The sequence below is a fragment of the Cetorhinus maximus genome, chromosome 2 (genome assembly GCF_964194155.1).
Source record: "Cetorhinus maximus chromosome 2, sCetMax3.hap1.1, whole genome shotgun sequence".
Lineage (NCBI taxonomy): Eukaryota > Metazoa > Chordata > Chondrichthyes > Lamniformes > Cetorhinidae > Cetorhinus > Cetorhinus maximus.
Genome location: NC_135880.1, coordinates 7,337,570 through 7,360,584, shown reverse-complemented (window position 1 = coordinate 7,360,584; position 23,015 = coordinate 7,337,570).

Below are 23,015 nucleotides of genomic sequence, written 5' to 3'. Positions count from 1 at the left end.
TTATACTCCACAGTATCTTTCGATCTGACACCATCCTCACCTTCTATGTTTAGCTGTGGGAAGCGTACCCTTCTTATCGAGGCTTCGTTCCTCGCAATGAGTTGAAGGCGGTGAAAATTTTTGACGGTGCAGATAAGCAGAAATTGTTTCCACAGGCGGGAGAGTCAGCAACCACACAGCGCAGAACTCCCTCGTCACTGGCAAAAGAACCAGGTGGGAAATTCGGAGCCAGCTCCCTTCAAGCGGCAGATTGACGTGACCTGGAATTCGCTGCTTGAAAGGGCGTGTGGCAGCCGATCCAATAGGAACGTTCAGAAGAGAATTGGATAAATCGTAAGGGGCGGGGGGGAGTAACTGCAGGGTCATGGGGTAAGAGCGCTGGTCGTGGTCATTGGGTAGTGCTTTCAAATAGGTGGCACAGGCACGATGGGTCAAATGGCCTCCTCCTGTCACATTTGGATCTTGGTTTTGACTTTAAAAGGGTCCTGCTTGGTTGATGCCCATTTCCTCATCCCCTCACTATCTAAGAGGGGTAAATGCCTGCTGGGGTGTAAGCAATGTAAGATGGAGCCCCCTTGTGACCTTGTGACCTCCCCCCCCCTCCCAACTCCCCGACCCCTAATCTGGCAAACAGTACAGGGCCACCCAAGGGCTGTGTACAAAAAGCTTTACATGCAAAGCCCTGCTTCAGTTTTTGTGCAATCTTAACTGGAGTTCTGCCAGAAAAGGCATGAGTCAAACTCTTGGAAAAAGCACTTTATTTTCTTGTTCCACGAAGTCAACTTAGAGAGAATTGTTTACTGAGGTAAATGCTTACGTGCAATTAATTTCTTCGAAATAAAACCCACTGTCTTCAGCTGCAAGCTACGAATTGCTTTGACATTTCCAAGTTGATGGTGAGTTAGGGAAAGGGGGCTGTCGAGGGGGCTGGGGGGGAGGCTTTTTCCTGACTGCTGGGATACACATGTGTCCAGGTGTGCATGTCTGTGTGCAATGTGTGTGCTGAATGGAACTGACTGGATTGTTCCACACAGAGCTGGCATGGATTCGATGGACCGAATGGCCTCTGTCCTTGCTCCAGGTGACTCTGTGAATTTGTTTACTCACATCTGTCAGTCCGTGAATGTGTAAATGGGCGTGTGTATGTGAATGACTGCTTGTGTGCGCATGAGTGTGTGCATGTGTGTACGTACGTGTGTCAGTGTGTGTGAGCTCATGCGTATCGTCTGTGCGTACATATGTTTGTATGCATATGCGCTGTGTGTCTATTGTTTGTATGTGTGCGTGTGTGTTTTTTATATTCATTCACGGGATGTGGGTGTCGCTGGCTGGGCCAGCATTTATTGCCCATCCCTAGTTGCCCTTGAGAAGGTGGTGGTGAGCTGCCTTCTTGAACCGCTGCAGTCCATGTGGCATAGGTACACCCACAGTGCTGTTAGGAAGGCTATCCGGTTTCATTCCTTCTAGACAAATTAGTGGTTTTATACAACTGAGTGGCTCGCTAGGGGGCATTTCAGAGGGCATTGCCACGGATCTAGAGTCATATGCCCAAGCAGCCCATGTCCAAATGCAGCAAGACCTGGACAATATCCAGGCTTGGGCTGATAAGTGACAAGTAACATTCGTGCCACACAAGTGTCAGGGAATGACCATCTCCGACAAGAGAGAATCTAACCATCGCCCCTTGATGTTCAATGGCATTATCATCATCGAATCCCCCATTATCAACGTCCTGGGGTCACCACTGACTTGAATTTTAACTGGACCAACTATATAAATTCTGTGACTGTGAGGAGGTCAAAGGCTGCAAATTCTGTGATGAGTAACTTACCTCCTGACCCCCCCCAAACTCTGTCCACCATCTACAAGGCACAAGTCAGGAGTGTGATGGAATACTCCCCACTTGCCTGGATGAGTGCAGCTCCAACAACACTCAAGAAGCTTGACACCATCCAGGACAAAACAGCCACTTGATTGGCACAAACATTCACTCCCTCCACCACCGACGCACAGTAGCAGCAGTGTGTACCATCTACAAGATGCACTGCAGGAACTCACCAAGGCTCCTTAGACAGCACCTTCCAAACCCACGATCACTACCATCTAGAAGGACAAGGGCAGCAGATACATGGGAACACCACCACCTGGAAGTTCCCCTCCAAGTCACTCACCATCCTGACTTGGAAATATATCGGCTGTTCCTTCACTGTCGCTGGGTCAAAATCCTGGAACCCCCTCCCTAACAGCACTGTGGGTGTACCTACACCACATGGACTGCAGCGGTTCAAGAAGGCAGCTCACCACCACCTTCTCAAGGGCAACTAGGGATGGGCAATAAATGCTGGCCCAGCCAGCGAAGCCCACATCCCATGAATGAATAAAAAAAACCATGTAGGCCAGCCCAGGTAAGGACGACAGATTCCCTGGGATTTGAACCCAGGTCCCCAGAGCATTATGCTGGGTCTCTGGAATACTAGTCCACTGTTACAACTGAGATGGGAGGAGTGTGCAAATTATTAAGCCCCACTACTCTGCAGGCCGTACCATTAATTTAAATGTTTAATTTTCTCACCAAAATGGCCAATTGTTTACCTGTACCTCGAGTACAGGTTGATAGCCACACCCAATTATAGGCAAGGTAGAGAGAGAAGGTGTCAGCTAGGGGAGCCTTCCTTCCCCAGCTTGTCCCCCAACAAGACTCAGAGCAAAAGCACAGGTTCACATTTATGTTTTTTCCCTCTCTCCCTTGTGATCACCTTTTTGTCTTCCAGCTTTTCATTAATTAAAGTGTTTTGCAGTTCAACACAAATAAACAACTCCTTCTCAAGTACCATATAGGTCAAGTGATTTGGAAGAGGCCTGCTTGTTTACAGTTCCAAGGTGAAATTATGGCCTTTTATAAAAACAAAATCCCAGGTTAGGATCCACCTGTCCAGATCAGGCCATGTCCTTCCATATTGTAAAAGAAAAATTCAGCCTCAAGAGACATGATTCGAACACCAGTGAAAATATCACGACGCCTCCAGCTCCTCCATGTGTATGTGTGTGTGTGAGCGTGTATGAGTGTGCGGATGATTGTGTGAGCGTGGATGTCTGTATGAGTGAGTGTGTGTGTGTGTATATGTGTATAGGTGTGTGTGTGTATGGGTGTGTGTGTGTGTGAATGTGTGTATGTGTGAGCATGTGTATGTGTATGAGTGTGTGTGTGTATGTGTGCGCGTGTATGTGTGTATGGGTATGTGCGTGTGAGTGAGTATGTATGTGAGTGTGTGTGTGTGTGTGTATGTGTGAGTGTGTATGAGTGTGCAGATGTGTGTGTGAGCGTGGATGTCTGTATGGGTGACTGTGTGAGTGTGTGTATATGTGTATAGGGGTGTGTGTGTGTGTGTGTGTATGGGTGTGTGTATGTGCGTATGGGTGTGAGTATGGGTGTGTGTGTGAATGTGTGTATGTGTGAGTGTGTGTATGTGTATGAGTGTGTGTGTGTGTGTGTATGTGTGCGCGTGAATGTGTGTATGGGTATGTGCATGTGAGTGAGTATGTATGTGTGTGTGTGTGTGTGTGTGTGTGTATGTGTGAGTGTGTATGAGTGTGCGGATGTGTGTGTGAGCGTGGATGTCTGTATGGGTGGGTGTGTGAGTGTGTGTATATGTGTATAGGTGTGTGTGTGTGAGTGTGTGTGTGACAGTGTGAGATTGTGTCTGTGTATATGTGAGTGTGTGTGTGTGCATGTGTGTGTGTTTGTGTGAGCGTATGTGTGTGTATGTGTGATTTTGTGTGTGTGTGTATGCGTGAGTGTTTGTGGATGTGTGAGTGTGTGTGTGAGTGTGTGTGTAGGTGTATGTGTGTGTGTGGATGTGTATATGTGTGAGTGTGTATGAGTGTGTGTGTATGTGTGTATGAGTGTGTGTATGTGTGTGAGCGTGGACATGTGTATGGGAGTGTGTGTGTGAGAGTGTGAGAATGTGTGTGTATGTGTGAGTGGGTGTATGGGTGTGTGTGTGTATGTGTGAGTGTATATGTGTGTAAGGATGAGTGTGTGTATGTGTACAGGGGTGTGTGTGTGTGAGTGTGTGACAGTGTGAGATTGTGTCTGTGTATATGTGCGTGTGTGAGTGTGTGTGTGTTTGTGTGAGCGTATGTGTGTGTATGTGTGAGTTTGTGTGTGTGAGTGTGTGTATGGGTGTATGTGTGTGTGTGGATGTGTGTATGTGTGAGTGTGTATGAGTTTGTGTGTGTATGTGTGCATGAGTGTGTGTATGTGTGTGTGAGTGTGTACGTGTGTATGGGAGTGTGTGTGTGGGAGTGTGTGTGAGTGTAAGAGTGTGTGTGTATGTGTGAGTGTGCGTGCGTGCGTGTTTATGTGTGAGTGTGTGTGTGTGAGTCTATGTGTGAGTTTGTGTGAGTGTGTGTGTGTGCGTGTGGATGTGTGCGTGTTTGTGTGTGTGTGTATGTGTGAGTGTGTGTGGATATGTGAGTGTGTGTGTGGATGTGTGAGTGTGTGTATGGGTGTGTGTGTATATGTGTATGAGTGTATGTGTGAGCATGTATGTGTGTATGGGTGTGTATATGAGTGAGCATGTATGTGAGAGTGGGTGTGTGTGTGAGTGTGTATGTGTATGTGTGAGCGGGTGTATGGCTGTGTATGTGTGAGTGTGTGTGTGTTTGTTTGAATGTGTGTGGATGTGTGAGTGTGTGAGTGTGTGTGTGTGTATTTTCTGTGAACATATATTCAATCCTCCTTTTGAAAGTTATGATTGAATCTCTTCCCACAGCGAATTGTGGATCAGAACAATCATCTGTTTCACAGAATCACAGAATCACACAGAGCAGAAGAGGCCCTTTGGCCCATCGAGTCTGCACCGACATGTGAGAAACACCTGACCTACCTACCTAATCCCATTTACCAGCACTTGGCCCATAGCCTTGAATGTTATGACGTGCCAAGTGCTCATCCAGGTACTTTTTAAAGGATGTGAGGCAACCCGCCTCCACCACCCTCCCAGGTAGTGCATTCCAGACCCTCACCACCCTCTGGGTAAAAAGGTTTTTCCTCACATCCCCCCCTAAACCTCCTGCCCCTCACCTTGAACTTATGTCCCCTTGTGACTGACCCTTCAACTAAAGGGAACAGCTGCTCCCTATCCACCCTGTCCATGCCCCTCATAATATTGTACACCTCCATCAGGTCGCCTCTCAGTCTTCTCTGTGAAAACAACCCAAGTAGTCTATCCAACCTCTCTTCATAACTTAAATGTTTCATCCCAGGCAACATCCTGGTGAATCTCCTCTGCACCCCCTCCAGTGCAATCACATCCTTCCTATAATGTGGCGACCAGAACTGCACACAGTACTCCAGCTGTGGCCTCACCAAGGGTCTATACAACTCCAACATGACCTCCCTACTTTTGTAATCTGCCCCAATTGATAAAGGCAAGTGTCCCATATGCCTTTTTCACCACACCACTAACATGCCCCTCTGCCTTCAGAGATCTATGGACACACACGCCAATGTCCCTTTGTTCCTCAGAACTTCCTAGTGTCATGCCGTTCATTGAATACTTCCTTGTCAAATTACTCCTTCCAAAGTGTATCACCTCACACTTTTCAGGGTTAATTTCCATCTGCCACTTATCTGCCCATTTGACCATCCCGTCTATATCTTCCTGTAGCCCAAGACACTCAACCTCATTGTTAACCACCCGGCCAATCTTTGTGTCATCCGCAAACTTACTAATCCTACCCCCCACATAGTCATCTATGTCGTTTATATAAATGATGAGTAATAGGGGACACAGCACAGATCCCTGTGGGTACGCCACTGGATATTGGCTTCCAGTCACTAAAGCATCCTTCTGTCATCACCCTCTGTCTCCTACAACTAAGCCAATTTTGAATCCACCTTATCAAATTACCTTGTATCCCATGTGCATTTGCCTTCTTTATAAGTCTCCCATGTGAACAAAGAACAAAGAACAAAGAAAAGTACAGCACAGGAACAGGCCCTTCGGCCCTCCAAGCCTGCGCCAATCATATTGCCCGTCAACTAAAAAATTTTGCACTTCCGGGGTCCGTATCCCTCTATTCCCATCCTATTCATGTATTTGTCAAGCTGCCTCTTAAACACCACTATCGTACCTGCTTCCACCACCTCCTCTGGCAGCGAATTCCAGACACTCACTACCCTCTGCGTAAAAAACTTGCCCCGCACATCTCCTCTATAGTTTTCTCCTCTCACCTTAAATCTATGTCCCCTAGTAATTGACTCTTCCACCCTGGGAAAAAGCTTCTGACTATCTACTCTGTCCATGCCACTCATCATTTTGTAAACTTCTATCAAGTCGCCCCTCAATCTCCGTCGCTCTAGTGAGAACAATCCGAGTTTCTCCAACCTCTCCTCATAGCTAATAACCTCCAGACCAGGCAGCATCCTGGTAAACCTCCTCTGCACCCTCTCCAACGCCTCCATATCCTTCTGGTAATGTGGCGACCAGAATTGCACGCAATATTCCAAGTGTGGCCTAACCAAGGTTCTATACAGCTGCAGCATGACTTCCCAGCTCTTATATTCAATACCCCTGCCATTGAAGGCAAGCATGCCATATGCCTTCCTGACTACCTTATCCACCTGCATTGCCACTTTCAGTGACCTGTGGACCTGTACACCCAGATCCCTCTGCCCATCAATGCACTTAAGGGTTCTGCCATTTACTGTATAATTCCTGCCTGTATTAGACCTTCCAAAATGCATTACCTCACACTTGTCGGGATTAAACTCCATCTGCCATTTCTCCGCCCAAGTCTCCAACCGATCTATATCCCGTTGTATCCTTTGACAATCCTCTTCACTATCTGCAACTCCTCCAACCTTGTGGGACCTTGTCAAAGGCTTTGCTGAAATCCATATAAACTACATCAACTGCACTACCCTCATCTACACACCTGGTCACCTCCTCAAAAAATTCAATCAAATTCATTAGGCAATCATTTAGGCCATTTGGCTTCAGTTACCCTGAGATAGGGAAGGGTAAAATTAACACGTCCTGAAGCACTTGTGTGTGTGTGTGTATTTGTGTGTGTGTGTTTATGCATATGTTGCACATATATGTGTGTGTGCGTTGCACGTGTTTGCTTCTGTGAGTGTGAATCTGAGTGTGAGTGTGTCTGTGAGTGTGTCTGTGAGTGTGTCTGAGTGTGTGTCTGTGTATGTGCCTGTGAGTGTGTCTGTGAGTGTGTCTGTGAGCGTGTCTGTGAGTGTGTCTGAGTGTGTGTCTGTGTATGTGCCTGTGAGTGTGTCTGTGAGAGTGTCTGTGAGCGTGTCTGTGTGTGTGTCTGTGAGTGTGTCTGTGAGTGTGCCTGTGACTGTGTCTGTGAGTGTGTCTGAGTGTGTCTGTGAATGTGCCTGTGACTGTGTCTGTGTATGTGTCTGTGAGTTGTCCTGTGAGCGTGTCTGAGAGTGTGTCTGAGTGTGTCTGAGAGTATGTTTGTGAGTGTGTCTGTGAGTGTGTCTGTGAGTGTGTATGTGTGTGTGTCTGTGAGTGTGTCTGAGAGTGTGTCTGTGAATGTGCCTGTGAGTGTGTCTGTGAGCATGTCTGTGAGTGTGTCTGTGTGTGTCTGTGAGTGTGTCTGAGAGTGTGTCTGTGAGTGTGTCTGTGAGTGTGTCTGTGTGTGTGTCTGTGAGTGTGTCTGAGAGTGTGTCTGTGAGTGTGTCTGAGAGTGTGTCTGTGAGTGTGCCTGTGACTGTGTCTGTGAGTGTGTCTGAGTGTGTCTGTGAATGTGCCTGTGACTGTGTCTGAGTGTGTGTCTGTATGTGTGCCTGTGAGTGTGTCTGTGTGTGTGCCTGTGAGTGTGTCTGTGAGCGTGTCTGTGTGTGTGTCTGTGTGTGTGTCTGTGAGTGTGTCTGAGAGTGTGTCTGAGAGTGTGTCTGTGAGTGTGTCTGTGAGTGTGCCTGTGACTGTGTCTGTGTGCATGTCTGAGAGTGTGCCTGTGAGTGTGTCTGTGTATGTGTCTGAGTGTGCATGTGAGCGTGTCTGTGAGTGTGTCTGTGTGTGTGTCTGTGAGTGTGTCTGTGAGTGTGTCTGTGAGTGTGCCTGTGACTGTGTCTGTGAGTGTGTCTGAATTTGTCTGTGAATGTGCCTGTGACTGTGTCTGTGTGCGTGTCTGAGAGTGTGCCTGTGAGTGTGTCTGTGTGTGTGTGTCTGAGTGTGTATGTGAGTGTGTTTGTGAGTGTGTCTGAGTGTGTCTGTGTGTATTTTGTGTATGTTTATTCAATTTCCCTTTTGAAAGTTACTATTGCATCTGCTTCTATCACCCTCTCAGGCAGAGTGTTCCAGATCAGAATAACTTGCTGTGTAATAATTATGTTCACCTCCCTCTGCTTCTTTTTGCCAATTACCTTGAATCTGTGTCCTCTCATTGCTGACACTCCTGCCACTGGATTGCGTTCCTCTGTCTATTCTTTACTGGTGAATTTTTCAATGGAAGTTACTCTGCGAATCTGCCTTAGTGCTGTGAGTGTATCTCCCGGAGACAATCCCATTGATGATGTGTTCACCAAATTCCCCCAATGGTATGCTCAGATTTGTTCAGAGTTGGTCTGATTTAATTTGTTCTCGGCTGGCTTGGACCAGATGAAATTCTGGTCAGTAGCAGCGAAACATGCAAAGAAAGGAGGAACAGTATTTATAAAACTGTAAATACAGATATCTCCCTGAGAGATAGGGGACTGAGAGACACAAGTCAGTGTACAGATATCTCCCTGAGAGAGAGGGGAGTGAGAGATACCAGTCAGTTTACAGATATCTCGCTGAGAGAGATAGGGGACTAAGAGACACCAGTCAGTGTACAGATATCTCCCTGAGAGAGAGGGGAGTGAGAGATACCAGTCAATCAGTCAATGTACAGATATCTCCCTGAGAGAGGGAGGGACTGAGAGACACCAGTCAGTGTACAGATATCTCCCTGAGAGAGAGAGAGAGAGAGAGACTGAGAGACACCAGTCAGTATACAGATATCTCCCTGAGAGAGAGACACTGAGAGACACCAGTAAGTGTACGGATATCTCCCTGAGAGAGAGGGACTGAGAGACACCAGTCAGTGTACAGATATCTCCCTGAGAGAGATAGGGGACTGAGGGACATCAGTCAGTGTACAGATATCTCCCTGAGAAAGATAGGGGACTGAGAGACACCAGTCAGTGTACAGATATCTCCCTGAGAGAGATAGGGGACTGAGAGACACCAGTCAGTGTACAGATATCTCCCTGAGAGTGAGATTGTAGTAATTATGATTTTGTTTAGTGCATAATGTACCTTTAAGAATAATGCATGTTAAGAAACATCACATGTTCTGTCACAACCAATAGGAGCGTAGCAAGGGTGACCTCAGCAGTCAGTGTAGAGATGGAGTTGGAGTTGAGAGCATACATGTTGCTGCTGAGCATGTTGTAAATAAACTTAATATTTCCACTTAAGAAGTGTCTGCAGTTCAACTCTATCATTAATAGTAGCAACTCACTTACCCTTATAACAAACTGACAATGAAGATCAAACAGGATCGAAGAGAAGATATCAAGTTAGAAAGAAATCAGCACTGTGCCTCGCCCAGTGATTGTAAGTAGCAATTGAAGAAGTTATCCCATTTGTGGGAGAATTAATCCTTTTAAACCAGCCACAGACGATTGGTCTCATTATATAGAACGCCTCACGTTCTTTTTTCAAGCAAACAAGATTACAGGGGAAGAGAAGAGGCGAGCACTCCTCTTGAGTACTTGTGGGAGCAAAACCTACAATTTGGTTCGAAGTTTGACAGCACTCACTGCCCAGACTCGAAGAATTTCACTGAATTGGTGGACCTCATGAAGGGTCATTTTCAACAAAAACCCTCAGTCACGATGCAGAGGTTCATGTTTAATTTGCGAAATAGAGCCCCAGGTGAGACAATTGCATGCTACGTGGGAAATTTGAAGCAGCTAACGGAACATTGTGAGTTCGGTATGACTCTAAATGACATGCTCAGAGATTGTTTAGTGTGAAAGACGACACTATTCAGAAAAGATTATTGTCCGAAGCGAATCTGGATTCCAAGAAGGTGCTGGAGATAGCGCTGGCCATGGAAAGCGCAGTAAGAGATTCAAAAGCAATACAGGATGCACAAAATGGGGTTGTCCTCCACATCGGCCGGGAAACCCCAGCAGAAAAGGGCGCGAAAATGCAAGACTCTGCCAAGAACCAGGAAACAGTCCCCGCTAGCTGGAGAATAAAGAAAAATAACTTAGCAGCGAAATTGAAGAATAATTTTAATCGAGTTGAAAACAATCAGTCTTTTAGCGATTGGCAGTTTAAAAAAATTGAATGCTACTATTATCACAGAAATGGACATATAATGAGGTGGAGAAGACTGAGGGGTGACCTGATCGAGGTGTACAAGATTATGAGGGGCATGGACAGGGTGGATAGGGAGCAGCTGTTCCCCTTAGTTGAAGGGTCAGTCACGAGGGGACATAAGTTCAAGGTGAGGGGCAGGAGGTTTAGGGGGGGATATGAGGAAAAACTTTTTTACCCAAAGGGTGGTGACGGTCTGGAATGCGCTGCCTGGGAGGGTGGTGGAGGCGGGTTGCCTCACATCCTTTAAAAAGTACCTGGATGTGCACTTGGCACGTCATAACATTCAAGGCCATGGGCCAAGTGCTGGTAAATGGGATTAGGTAGGTAGGTCAGGTGTTTCTCACATGTCGGTGCACACTCGATGGGCCGAAGGACCTCTTCTGCACTGTGTGATTCTGAGGCAGTACAAGGAAAGATTGAAGCAGGCTTGTTAACAATAGAAGAAACCCAATGAAATCTACAATGTAGAAGAGCCTGAAACAACAAATTCAGACATTTACTCGTTATTTAATCTGAAAGTTGGAAAGACAGAACCAATATTTGTCACAATGAAAGTAAGTGACAAACCTGTTAGAATGGAAGTGGACACGGGAGCTCCCACTACAGTAATTGGGGAACAGACCTTCAGATATCTGAATAATGGTGAACATCAATTAAGTTTAGAAGAAACAGCTGCCAAACTCAAAACATACATGGGTGAAGACATTCAACTAAAAGGCATAAGCAGAGTAATTGTCCATTATGGAAGCCAATCGGCAAAGCTACTCATGATGGTGGTAGCAGGTGAAGAGCCAAGCCTCCTGGGGTGAAATTTGTTAAAGGAGATTAAGTTAGAATGGGCTGAGATTTTCCAGGTGAGAGCAAGTGGGCTACCAGAGCGACTTAGAAAGTACACCACCATCTTCAAGGATAAACTGGGGAAAATCCAGGGCCTGCAGGCAGAGACTCGTGTGGATCTGGAAGCAATCCCTCGCTTCGTGAAGGCGAGACCGGTGCCATATGCACTGCGAGGAAAAAGCCGACACTGAACTGAACCGAATAGAGAAACTGGGCATTATAAATCTGTGCAGTTCTCAGAATGTGCAGCACCCATAGATCCTCCTTAAACCTGACCACAGCATCCAAATGTATTAAACTGACAATTAATGAAGTGGCTAAGCTACGCAGGCACCCCATTCCAAAAATTGGAGACCTGTGTGTCAATCTGGCAGGAGGGACAACCTGACACAAAGCTTGATATGAGTCATGCTTATCAACAACTAGAATTGGGTAATGCAACAGTTTTCCACAGGGATTTGTTTCACTGTTAAATTTCTTAGATTCCTCGCTGGTATGTACTCGACAGATCAGACACTGAACAAGTTGGGACCCAGTTCTGTCTCAAGCGCTACAGGGTTGGTCACAGGAGCCCGTATCTGACGAAATGAAACCATACTTCAACAGAAGACATGAAATAACCAACCAGGATGGCATCTTATTGTGGGGAGCACGAGTGATAGTTCCTCCAAAGGGAAGGGAGTCACTTTTAATTGAACGACACAGTGCCCATCCAGGAATTTCCCGAATGAAGACCATAGCACACAGCTATTTCTGCTAACCTGGGATGGATGGCGAAATAGAGAGTTCAGTAAAGCACCATGTGTAATGTCAGTAACTGCATAAGTTGCCAGTGACAGCTCCATTACACCCATGGGTGTGGCCAGGTAGACCCTGGGTGCGGTTACACATTGACTACGTTGAACCTTGAACATAACCCAGGGCAGCATGTCTGATCCTGTAAGAGCTGAGGATGCAGAACTGCGAGTGCCCACTGAAGCACCTGATGTTCAGGCAACTCCGGAAAAGGAGGTTCCTGACAAAGAATCTGAAATTGTGGAGCTGCGACATTCCACATATACCAGGAAACCACCTGAAAGACTGAACTTGTAAATTCCTTACCCAGTGTAAATATTATGTTGGCTTGAAAAATATGTAAGTATAATATGTATAGACAAGTTAAAGGAGGAAGAATATAGTAATTATGGTTTTATTTAGTGTGTAATGTACCTTTAAGAATAATACGTGTTAGGAAAGATCACATGATCAGTAGTAACCAATAGGAGAGTAGCACACGCAGTCATTGTAGAGAGAGTCTATCACTCTCTCTCTAGAGTGTAGTTGCTGCTGAGTATGTTGTAAATAAAATTATTGTTTCCACTAAAGAAGTGTCTGCAGTTCAACTTTATTACTAATAGCACAACTCGGCCACCCTTACAACAGAGAGGGACTGAGAGACACCAGTCAGTGTACAGATATCTCCCCGAGAGGGAGAGACGCCAGTCAGTGTACAGATATCTCCCCGAGAGGGAGAGACAACAGTTAGTGTACAGATATCTCCCCGAGAGGGAGAGACACCAGTCAGTGTACAGATATCTCCCCAGGAGTGAGAGACACCAGTCAGTGTACAGATATCTCCATGAGAGAGAGAAGAACTGAGATACTGAGAGAGGTGTCTCTCACTCCTGGGGAGATATCTGTACACTGACTGGTATCACTCACTCCTGGGGAGATATCTGTACAGTGAGAGACACCAGTCAGTGTAAAGATATATCCACGAGAGAGAGAAGGACTGAGAGACATCAGTCAGTGTACAAATATCTCCCTGAAAGAGAGAGGGGACTGGGAGACATCACTAAGTTACAGACAACTCACTGAAAGAGACGGGGATGAGAGACAAGTCAGTGTAAAGATATCTCCCTGAGAGAAAGAGGGGACTGAGAGACACCAGTCAGTGTACAGATATCTCCCCGGGACTGGGAGACACCAGTCAGTGTACAGATATCTCCCCAGGAGTGAGAGACACCAGTCAGTGTACAGATATCTCCCCGGGAGTGAGAGACACCAGTCAGTGTACAGATATCTCCCTGGGAATGGGAGACACCAGTCAGTGTACAGATATCTCCCCGGGACTGAGAGACACCAGTCAGTGTACAGATATCTCCCTGGGAGTGAGAGACACCAGTCAGTGTACAGATATCTCTCCGGGAATGAGAGACACCAGTCAGTGTACAGATATCTCCCTGGGAGTGAGAGACACCAGTCAGTGTACAGATATCTCTCCGGGACTGAGAGACACCAGTCAGTGTACAGATATCTCCCTGGGAATGAGAGACACCAGTCAGTGTACAGATATCTCCCCGGGACTGAGAGACACCAGTCAGTGTACAGATATCTCCCCGAGAGGGAGAGACGCCAGTCAGTGTACAGATATCTCCCCGAGAGGGAGAGACAACAGTTAGTGTACAGATATCTCCCCGAGAGGGAGAGACACCAGTCAGTGTACAGATATCTCCCCAGGAGTGAGAGACACCAGTCAGTGTACAGATATCTCCATGAGAGAGAGAAGAACTGAGATACTGAGAGAGGTGTCTCTCACTCCTGGGGAGATATCTGTACACTGACTGGTATCACTCACTCCTGGGGAGATATCTGTACAGTGAGAGACACCAGTCAGTGTAAAGATATATCCACGAGAGAGAGAAGGACTGAGAGACATCAGTCAGTGTACAAATATCTCCCTGAAAGAGAGAGGGGACTGGGAGACATCACTAAGTTACAGACAACTCACTGAAAGAGACGGGGATGAGAGACAAGTCAGTGTAAAGATATCTCCCTGAGAGAAAGAGGGGACTGAGAGACACCAGTCAGTGTACAGATATCTCCCCGGGACTGGGAGACACCAGTCAGTGTACAGATATCTCCCCAGGAGTGAGAGACACCAGTCAGTGTACAGATATCTCCCCGGGAGTGAGAGACACCAGTCAGTGTACAGATATCTCCCTGGGAATGGGAGACACCAGTCAGTGTACAGATATCTCCCCGGGACTGAGAGACACCAGTCAGTGTACAGATATCTCCCTGGGAGTGAGAGACACCAGTCAGTGTACAGATATCTCTCCGGGAATGAGAGACACCAGTCAGTGTACAGATATCTCCCTGGGAGTGAGAGACACCAGTCAGTGTACAGATATCTCTCCGGGACTGAGAGACACCAGTCAGTGTACAGATATCTCCCTGGGAATGAGAGACACCAGTCAGTGTACAGATATCTCCCCGGGACTGAGAGACACCAGTCAGTGTACAGATATCTCCCCGGGACTGAGAGACACCAGTCAGTGTACAGATATCTCTCCGGGAGTGAGAGACACCAGTCAGTGTTACAGATATCTCCCCGGGAATGAGAGACACCAGTCAGTGTACAGATATCTCCCCAGGAGTGAGAGACACCAGTCAGTGTACGGATATCTCCATGAGAGAGAGAAGGTCTGAGATACTGAGAGAGGTGTCTCTCACTCCCGGAGAGATATCTGTACACTGACTGGTGTCATTGACTCCTGGAGAGATATCTGTACAGTGAGAGACACCAGTCAGTGTACAGATATCTCCCCGGGAGTGAGAGACACCAGTCAGTGTACAGATATCTCCCCAGGAGTGAGAGACACCAGTCAGTGTACAGATATCTCCCCAGGAATGAGAGACACCAGTCAGTGTACAGATATCTCCCCGGGAGTGAGAGACACCAGTCAGTGTACAGATATCTCCCCGGGAGTGAGAGACACCAGTCAGTGTACAGATATCTCTCCGGGAGTGAGAGACACCAGTCAGTGTACAGATATCTCCCCGGGAATGAGAGACACCAGTCAGTGTACAGATATCTCCCCAGGAATGAGAGACACCAGTCAGTGTACAGATATCTCCCCGGGACTGAGAGACACCAGTCAGTGTACAGATATCTCCCTGGAAGTGAGAGACACCAGTCAGTGTACAGATATCTCCCCGGGAATGAGAGACAACAGTCAGTGTACAGATATCTCCCCAGGAATGAGAGACACCAGTCAGTGTACAGATATCTCCCCGGGAGTGAGAGACACCAGTCAGTGTACAGATATCTCCCCGGGAGTGAGAGACACCAGTCAGTGTACAGATATCTCCCCGGGAGTGAGAGACACCAGTCAGTGTACAGATATCTCCCCAGGAGTGAGAGACACCAGTCAGTGTACAGATATCTCCCCGGGAGTGAGAGACACCAGTCAGTGTACAGATATCTCCCCGGGACTGAGAGACACCAGTCAGTGTACAGATATCTCCCCGGGACTGAGAGACACCAGTCAGTGTACAGATATCTCCCCGGGAGTGAGAGACACCAGTCAGTGTACAGATATCTGCCTGGGACTGAGAGACACCAGTCAGTGTACAGATATCTCTCCGGGAGTGAGAGACACCAGTCAGTGTACAGATATCTCTCCGGGAGCGAGAGACACCAGTCAGTGTACAGATATCTCCCCGGGAATGAGAGACAGCAGTCAGTGTACAGATATCTCCCTGGGAATGAGAGACACCAGTCAGTGTACAGATATCTCCCTGGGAATGAGAGACACCAGTCAGCCTGCAGATATCTCCATGAGAGAGAGAGGGATCTGATGGATACCAATCAGTGCATAGATATCACCCTGAGACAGAGAGGGGCCTGATGGACACCAGTCAGTGTACAGATATCTCCCTAGAGAGAGAGCGGGGACTGATAGACACCAGTCAGTGTACAGATATCTCCCTGAGAGAGAGAGGGACTGAGAGACACCAGTCAGTGTACAGATATCTCCCTGAGAGAGAGAGGGATCTACTGGACACCAGTCAGTGTATAGATATCACCCTGAGAGAGAGAGGGGTCTGATGGGCACCGGTCAGTGTATAGATATCACCCTGAGAGAGAGAGGGGTCTGATGGACACAAGTCAGTGTATAGATATCTTCCTAGAGAGAGTGAGGGGTCTGAGGGACACCAGTCACTACACAGATATCACCCTGACAGATAATGTACTTCTGTAGCATAATCACGGTTGTAATGTAGAAAATATGGCAGCTAGGTTTCTAGCCATAGCATCATAGAGTCATTCCATCACCGAATGAGGCCATTCAGCCCATTTAATCCATCCCTGTCGAGCAATCCAATCTTTTTTAAAAATCCTATCACGGGATGTGGGTTTCTCTGGCTAGGCCAACTTTTATTGCCCATCCCTAGTTTCCCTTGAGAAGGTGGTGGTGAGCTGCCTTCTTGAACCACTGCAGTCCATGTGGTGTACATGTGGTACACCCAACAGTGCTGATAGGAAGGGAGTTCCAGGGTTTTGACCCAGTGACAGTGAAGGAACAGCGATATATTTCCAAGCCAGGATAACTGCAGGTGGTGGTGTTCCCATCTACCTTCTGCCCTTGTCCTTCTAGATGGTAGTGGTTGTGGGTTTGGAAGGTGCTGTCTAAGGAGCCTTGGTGAGTTTCTACAGTGCATCTTGTAGGTGGTGCACACTGTTGCTACTGTGCGTCGGTGGTGGAGGGAGAGAATGTTGAAGGTGGTGGATGGGGTGCCAATCAAGTGGGCTGCTTTGTCCTGGATGGTGTCGAGCCTTTTTGAGTGTTGTGGGAGCTGCACTCACCCAGGCAAGCAGGTTTCCATCACACTCCTGACTTATGCCTTGTAGATGGTGGATAGGCTTTGGGGAGTCAGGAGGTGATTCTCAGCCTCTGACCTGCTCTTGTAGCCACAGTATTTATATGGCTAGTCCAGTTCAGTTTCTGGTCAATGGTAGCCCCTAGGATATTGATAGTGGGGGATTCAGCAATGGTAATGCCACTGAATGTCAAGAGTTGATGGTTGGATTCTCTCTTGTTGGGGATGGTCATTGCCTGGCACTTGTGTGGTGCAAATGTTACTTGCCACTTGTCAGCCCAAGCCTGGATATTGTCCAGGTCTTGCTGCATTTGGACATGGACTGCTTCAGTATCTGAGGAGTCGCAAATGGTGCTGAACATTGTGCAATCATCAGCGATCATCCCCACTTCTGACCTTATGATGGAAGGAAGGTCATTGATGAAGCAGCTGAAGATGGTTGGGCCGAGGACACTACCCTGAGGAACTCCTGCAGTGATGTCCTGGAGCTGAGATGATTGACCTCCAACAACCACAACCATCTTCCTTTGTGCTAGGTATGAGCACAGTGACCCTGGTTGAACCCAGACTGGAAGTTAGTGAGCAGGTTATTGCTGAGTAAGTGCCACTTGATAGCGCCATCAACGACCCTTTTCCATTAGTTTGCTGATGATCGATAATAGACTGATGGGGCAGTAATTGGTCGGGTTGGATTTGTCCTGTTTTTAATGGACAAGACATACCAGAGCAATTTTCCACATTGCCAGATAGATACGAACATACGAACATACGAATTAGGAGCAGGAGAAGGCTACTCGGCCCCTCGAGCCTGCTCCGCCATTCAATAAGATCCCGGCTGATCTGAATGTAATCTCAACCCCACATTCCTGCCCACCCCTACCCCCAACAATCTTTCACCCTCTTGTTAGTCAGGAATCTATCTGGCTGTGGTAAAGTGGAGAGCTATGTACCTTAAGAGAATGTAGTTAGTTGACCATGTGACTGTAGCAGTCAATAGCTGCACAGCGCAGGCTACTTAAGTGACTGTAAGTCTAGAGCTGGAGGTGATTGAAGAGGCACACGTGGTGTTAGTGGCTCTGTGCTTAGTTCCAATAAACCATCAGTCTTTGTTCAGTCAATCGGCCTCTCTGTCTGTATTGGTTCAAGTACCAGCTAATGTGTTCATATCAAGGGCACCGCTCGCATTCGCCGGACAAAGCGAACCTGATAACCAAAAACATAAAACCGGCGACGAGGATAAACCGGATCAATTGACGGCGATCAAAAAAGCTGCGGTAAGCCGGCCACGTTACTTCGCCACTGCCTCGAAAGCTGTTTGAAAACGCAGTCTCCTTAGTCATCGAGTTTTCCGTGGTCTGGGCATCTTGAACCATTCCACCCCGTTTCCGATGACTGGTCTCATTACATCGAACGCTTAACGTTTTTCTTTACTGCTAATGACATCGCGGGGGAGGACAAGAAGAGGGCGATTCTTTTGTCCACATGCGGGAACAAAACGTATGGGCTGATCCACAGCCTCTCGTCATCTCACACCCCCGATACGCAGCCTTTCGACAAGTTAGTAAACATTGTAAAAAAACCACCTGAAGCCAAAGTCCTCAGTCACTTTGCAGCGTTTTAAATTCAATTTGAGGGATCGGCTTCCAGGAGAGACAATCGCTGGCTATGTAGCTGCTTTAAAGGAATGAACGGAATATTGTGAATTCGGAACTTCAATCAATGACATGTTAAGAGACTGATTGATGTGTTGAATTGGGGACGATGCTATTCAAAAGCGATTGCTATCTGAGTATAATCTAGACTTCAGTGAGGCATTAGAATTGGCAACAGCCATGAAGAGGCTGTTAGAGACTCGGATCCAATAAAAGATACACAAAATGGCGCCGTCCATCTTGTAGGGTGGGAGGGGCCGGTAACAAAAGGCGCAAAAACGTTGGACTCCGCAGAAAGGCGGGAAATGCCCACTACGTACAGACCATTGAACAGCAGCACTACAGTGAAAACCCACAACATTAATCAGAGAAATGCATCCAGGCAGCCTGCAGGCGATCGACAGGTCAGAAATGGCGAATACTTTTTCTGCCATGTCAATGGTCACATAATGTGCGGCACTGTCAAGATCGGCTGAGACAGCATTTTATAAACAAAGGTAGAAATCGCGAAATGTCTCGTTGAAGAACCAGAGGAAGCAGAATCTGACATCTATTCATTATACAACCTGAAAGTGGGTAGAACTGACCCAATCCAAGTGGTCATTAAAGTCAATGAACAACCCATCCAGATGGAGGTCGATACTGGGGCATCAATGTCCGTCACAGGAGAATATACATTCAGACACTTGAATAAAGGAATCCATCCTTTAAGTTTGGAACAATCCGTCACTAAATTAAAAACATATACGGGTGAAGAAATAAGAGTGAAAGGGATATGTCAAGTCCTGGTGCAGGATGGGGATCAGCCTAGAAATTTACCCCTTATACTAGCAGCTGGGGCAGGCCCCAGTTTAATTGGATGCAACTGGCTCAAAAAAATTAAATTGCAATGGACCGAGATTTTTCAAATCAGGATGAGAAATTTACAGGAATTGTTACAAAAGTACGCTTCCATTTTCAGTGACGAACTAGGAAGGATTCATGGGCTACAAGCCAAAATCCCACATAGACCCTAACACAACCCCCAGGTTTATCAGAGCCAGACCAGTCCCTTATGCTCTACGGGACCAGGTCGAGACCGAGGTAAACAGGCTGGAACAGTTGGGTATCTTACAACCAGTGCAACTTTCCAAGTGGGCAGCACCCATAGTATCCATACTGAAATCAGACCAAAGTGTTCACTTATGCAGTGACTGTAAGAACAAAGAACAAAGAACAAAGAAAAGTACAGCACAGGAACAGGCCCTTCGGCCCTCCAAGCCTGTGCCGATCATATTGCCCGTCAACTAAAACATTTTGCACTTCCGGGGTCCGTATCCCTCTATTCCCATCCTATTCATGTATTTGTCAAGCTGCCTCTTAAACACCACTATCGTACCTGCTTCCACCACCTCCTCTGGCAGCGAATTCCAAACACTCACTACCCTCTGCGTAAAAAACTTGCCCCGCACATCTACTCTATAGTTTTCTCCTCTCACCTTAAATCTATGTCCCCTAGTAATTGATTCTTCCACCCTGGGAAAAAGCTTCTGACTATCTACTCTGTCCATGCCACTCATCATTTTGTAAACTTCTATCAAGTCGCCCCTCAATCTCCATCGCTCTAGTGAGAACAATCCGAGTTTCTCCAACCTCTCCTCATAGCTAATGTAACTGTAAATTAACTGTAAACAGAGTGGCCAAACCTGATGGACATCTGACACCGGAGATTGGCGAATTATATTCAAAATTGGCAGGGGGCATCACATACTCAAAACGCGACATGAGAGAAGCCAAGAGGCCCAGGAGGCTAGACATGATGGCCATAATCATGAAAGACATTTCTAGGGAGACACAGTTCTCGCGAAGAACTTTGGAGTTGGGCCCAATTGGCTATTAGGCGAAGTAAGTGTCGTGACAGGACCTCTCTCCTATAACGTGTAGGTAAACGGCTGAATAATTAGACGACACGTGGATCATCTCCGGAGAAGAGAGAGAGCCCCACAGGAAGGAACGCCGTCATCATTTGCATTTGAGTCTACACCGTATGTGGAAGAAATGTCACATGATTTGGAGGTACCGGTGGGGCCTGTTGGACCCGAGAGGGTCGAAGACACAAACTTGCTCACTTCCATCAAAAAGCCTGGTGGACGGTTGACCCCTGAGAAGGGGGTCTCGGAAAAACCAGCCAAGGCCATTGAGCTACAAGGCTCGATGTGTCCGAGGAGGCCTCCTGAGAGACTTGACTTGTAAATAGTTATTCATGTAAATAATTGGGGTGTTGTGATGCTTGTCAATTGTACTTTTAAGTAAAGGGGGAGGGATGTGGCAAAGTGGGGTGCTATGTTCCTTTAAGAGAATGTAGTTAGCTGACCATGTGACTGTATTGACCAATCACTACACAGCAGGGGCTTCTTGGGTCTGGAGTCTGGAGGTGATTGAAGAAGCACACATGGTGTTCGTGCTCCGTTCTTAGTCCCAATAAACCACCAGTGTTTGTTCAGTTAATTGGTCTGCCTGCCTATATTGTTTCAAGCACCAACTAATGTGTTAATATCAAGGCTAGTGTTCGCTGGACAAAGCGAACCTGATAACCAAAAACATAAAACTGGCTCTGCCTTAAAAATGTTCAAGGACTCTGCCTCCACCGCCTTTTCAGGAAGAGAGTTCCAAAGACTCACAACCCTCAGAGAGAAAACAATTCACCTCATCTCTGTTTTAAATGGGCAACCCCTTATTTTTAAACAGTGACCCCTAGTTCTAGATTCTCCCACAAGAGGAAACACCCTCTCCACATCCACCCTGTCAAGACCTCTCAGGATCTTATATGTTTCAATTAAGTCGCCTCTTACTCTTCTAAACTCCAGTGGATACAAGCCTAACCTGTCCAACCTTTCCTCATTAGACAACCCACCCATTCCTGGTATTGGTTCAGTAAACCTTCTCTGAACTGCTTCTTTCTTTAAATCTTTCTTTAAATAAGGAGACCAGAACTGTACATAATACTCTAAATGTGGTCTTACCAATGCCTGTACAACTGAAGCATAACCTCCCTACTTTTATAATCAATTCCCCTCACATTAAATGACAATATTCTATTAACTTTCCTCATTACCTGCTGTACCTGCTTACTAACCTTTTGTGATTCATGCACTAGGACACCCAGACCCCTCTGAATCTCAGAGCTCTGCAATCTCACCATTTAGATAATATTTTTTTTAATTCTTCCTGCCAAAATAAACAACTTCACATTTGCCCACATTATACTCCATTTGCCAGATCTTTGCCCACTCACTTAACCTACCTATGTAACCTATGTATCATCAGCAAATTTAGCAACCATACCTTCGGTCCATTCATCCAAGTCATTTATATAAATTGTAAACATTTGAGGCCCCAGCACTGATCCCTGTGACACACCACTCGTCACATCCTGCCAACCAGAAAAAGACCCATTTATGCCAACTCTCTGCTTCCTGTAACTAGCCAATCTTCTATCCATGCCAATATGTTACCCCCTTCACCATGAGCTTTTATTTTCTACAATAACCTTTGATGTGGCACTTTATCAAATGCCTTCTGGAAATCTAAGGACAGTACATCCACCAGTTCCCCTTTATCCACAGCACATGTGACCCCTTCAAAAAACTCCAATAAATTGGTTAAACATGATTTCCCTTTTACATGTTGACTCTGTCTGATTGCCTTGAATTTTTCTAAGTGCCCTGCGAAAACATCTTTAATAATAGCTTCTAACATTTTCCCTGTGAAAGGCTAACTGACCTATAGTTTCCTGCTCTCTGTCTCACTCCCTTTTTCAATAAAGGAGTTATATTTGCTATTTTCCAATCTAATGGAACCTTCCCTGAATCTAGGGAATTTTTGAAAATTAAAACCAGTGCATCAACTATCTCACTAGCTCCTTCTTTCAAGACCTTAGGGTGAAGTTTATCCGGACCTGGGGGATTTGTCAGCCCGCAGCCCCAACAATTTGCTCAATAATACCACTTCCCTGGTGATTGTAATTTTCCAGAGTTCCTCCCTCCCTTCCATTTCCTCATTTACAGCTATTTCTGGGATGTTACTTACTCTATAGTGAAGACCGAAGCAAAATACCTGTTTAATTCATCCGCCATCTCCCTACTTTCAATTATCAATTTCCCAGACGCACTCTCTATAGGACCAATGCTCACTTTGTTAACTCTTTTCTTATTTAAATATTTATAGAAACTCTTACAATCTGTCTTCATATTTCTAGCTAGCTTTCTCTTATATTCTAAGGCAAGAATTTTCCCGTCGGTGAGCGGGGGCGGGACCCGCTAGCTGATGGGTAAAATAACGCGGGATGGTGTCGGGCTGAACTCCTGATGTCACCCCGCGCCATTTGCATTTTCAGGTCGGCAGGGGGCGCTGCCGAGTCAGCTGTGCGCCCACTGACCCGTCAATGGCCAATTGAGGCCATTCAAAAAACAATTAAACCAATTAGCGGACCTGCCCGTCCAATCTTAAGGCTGAC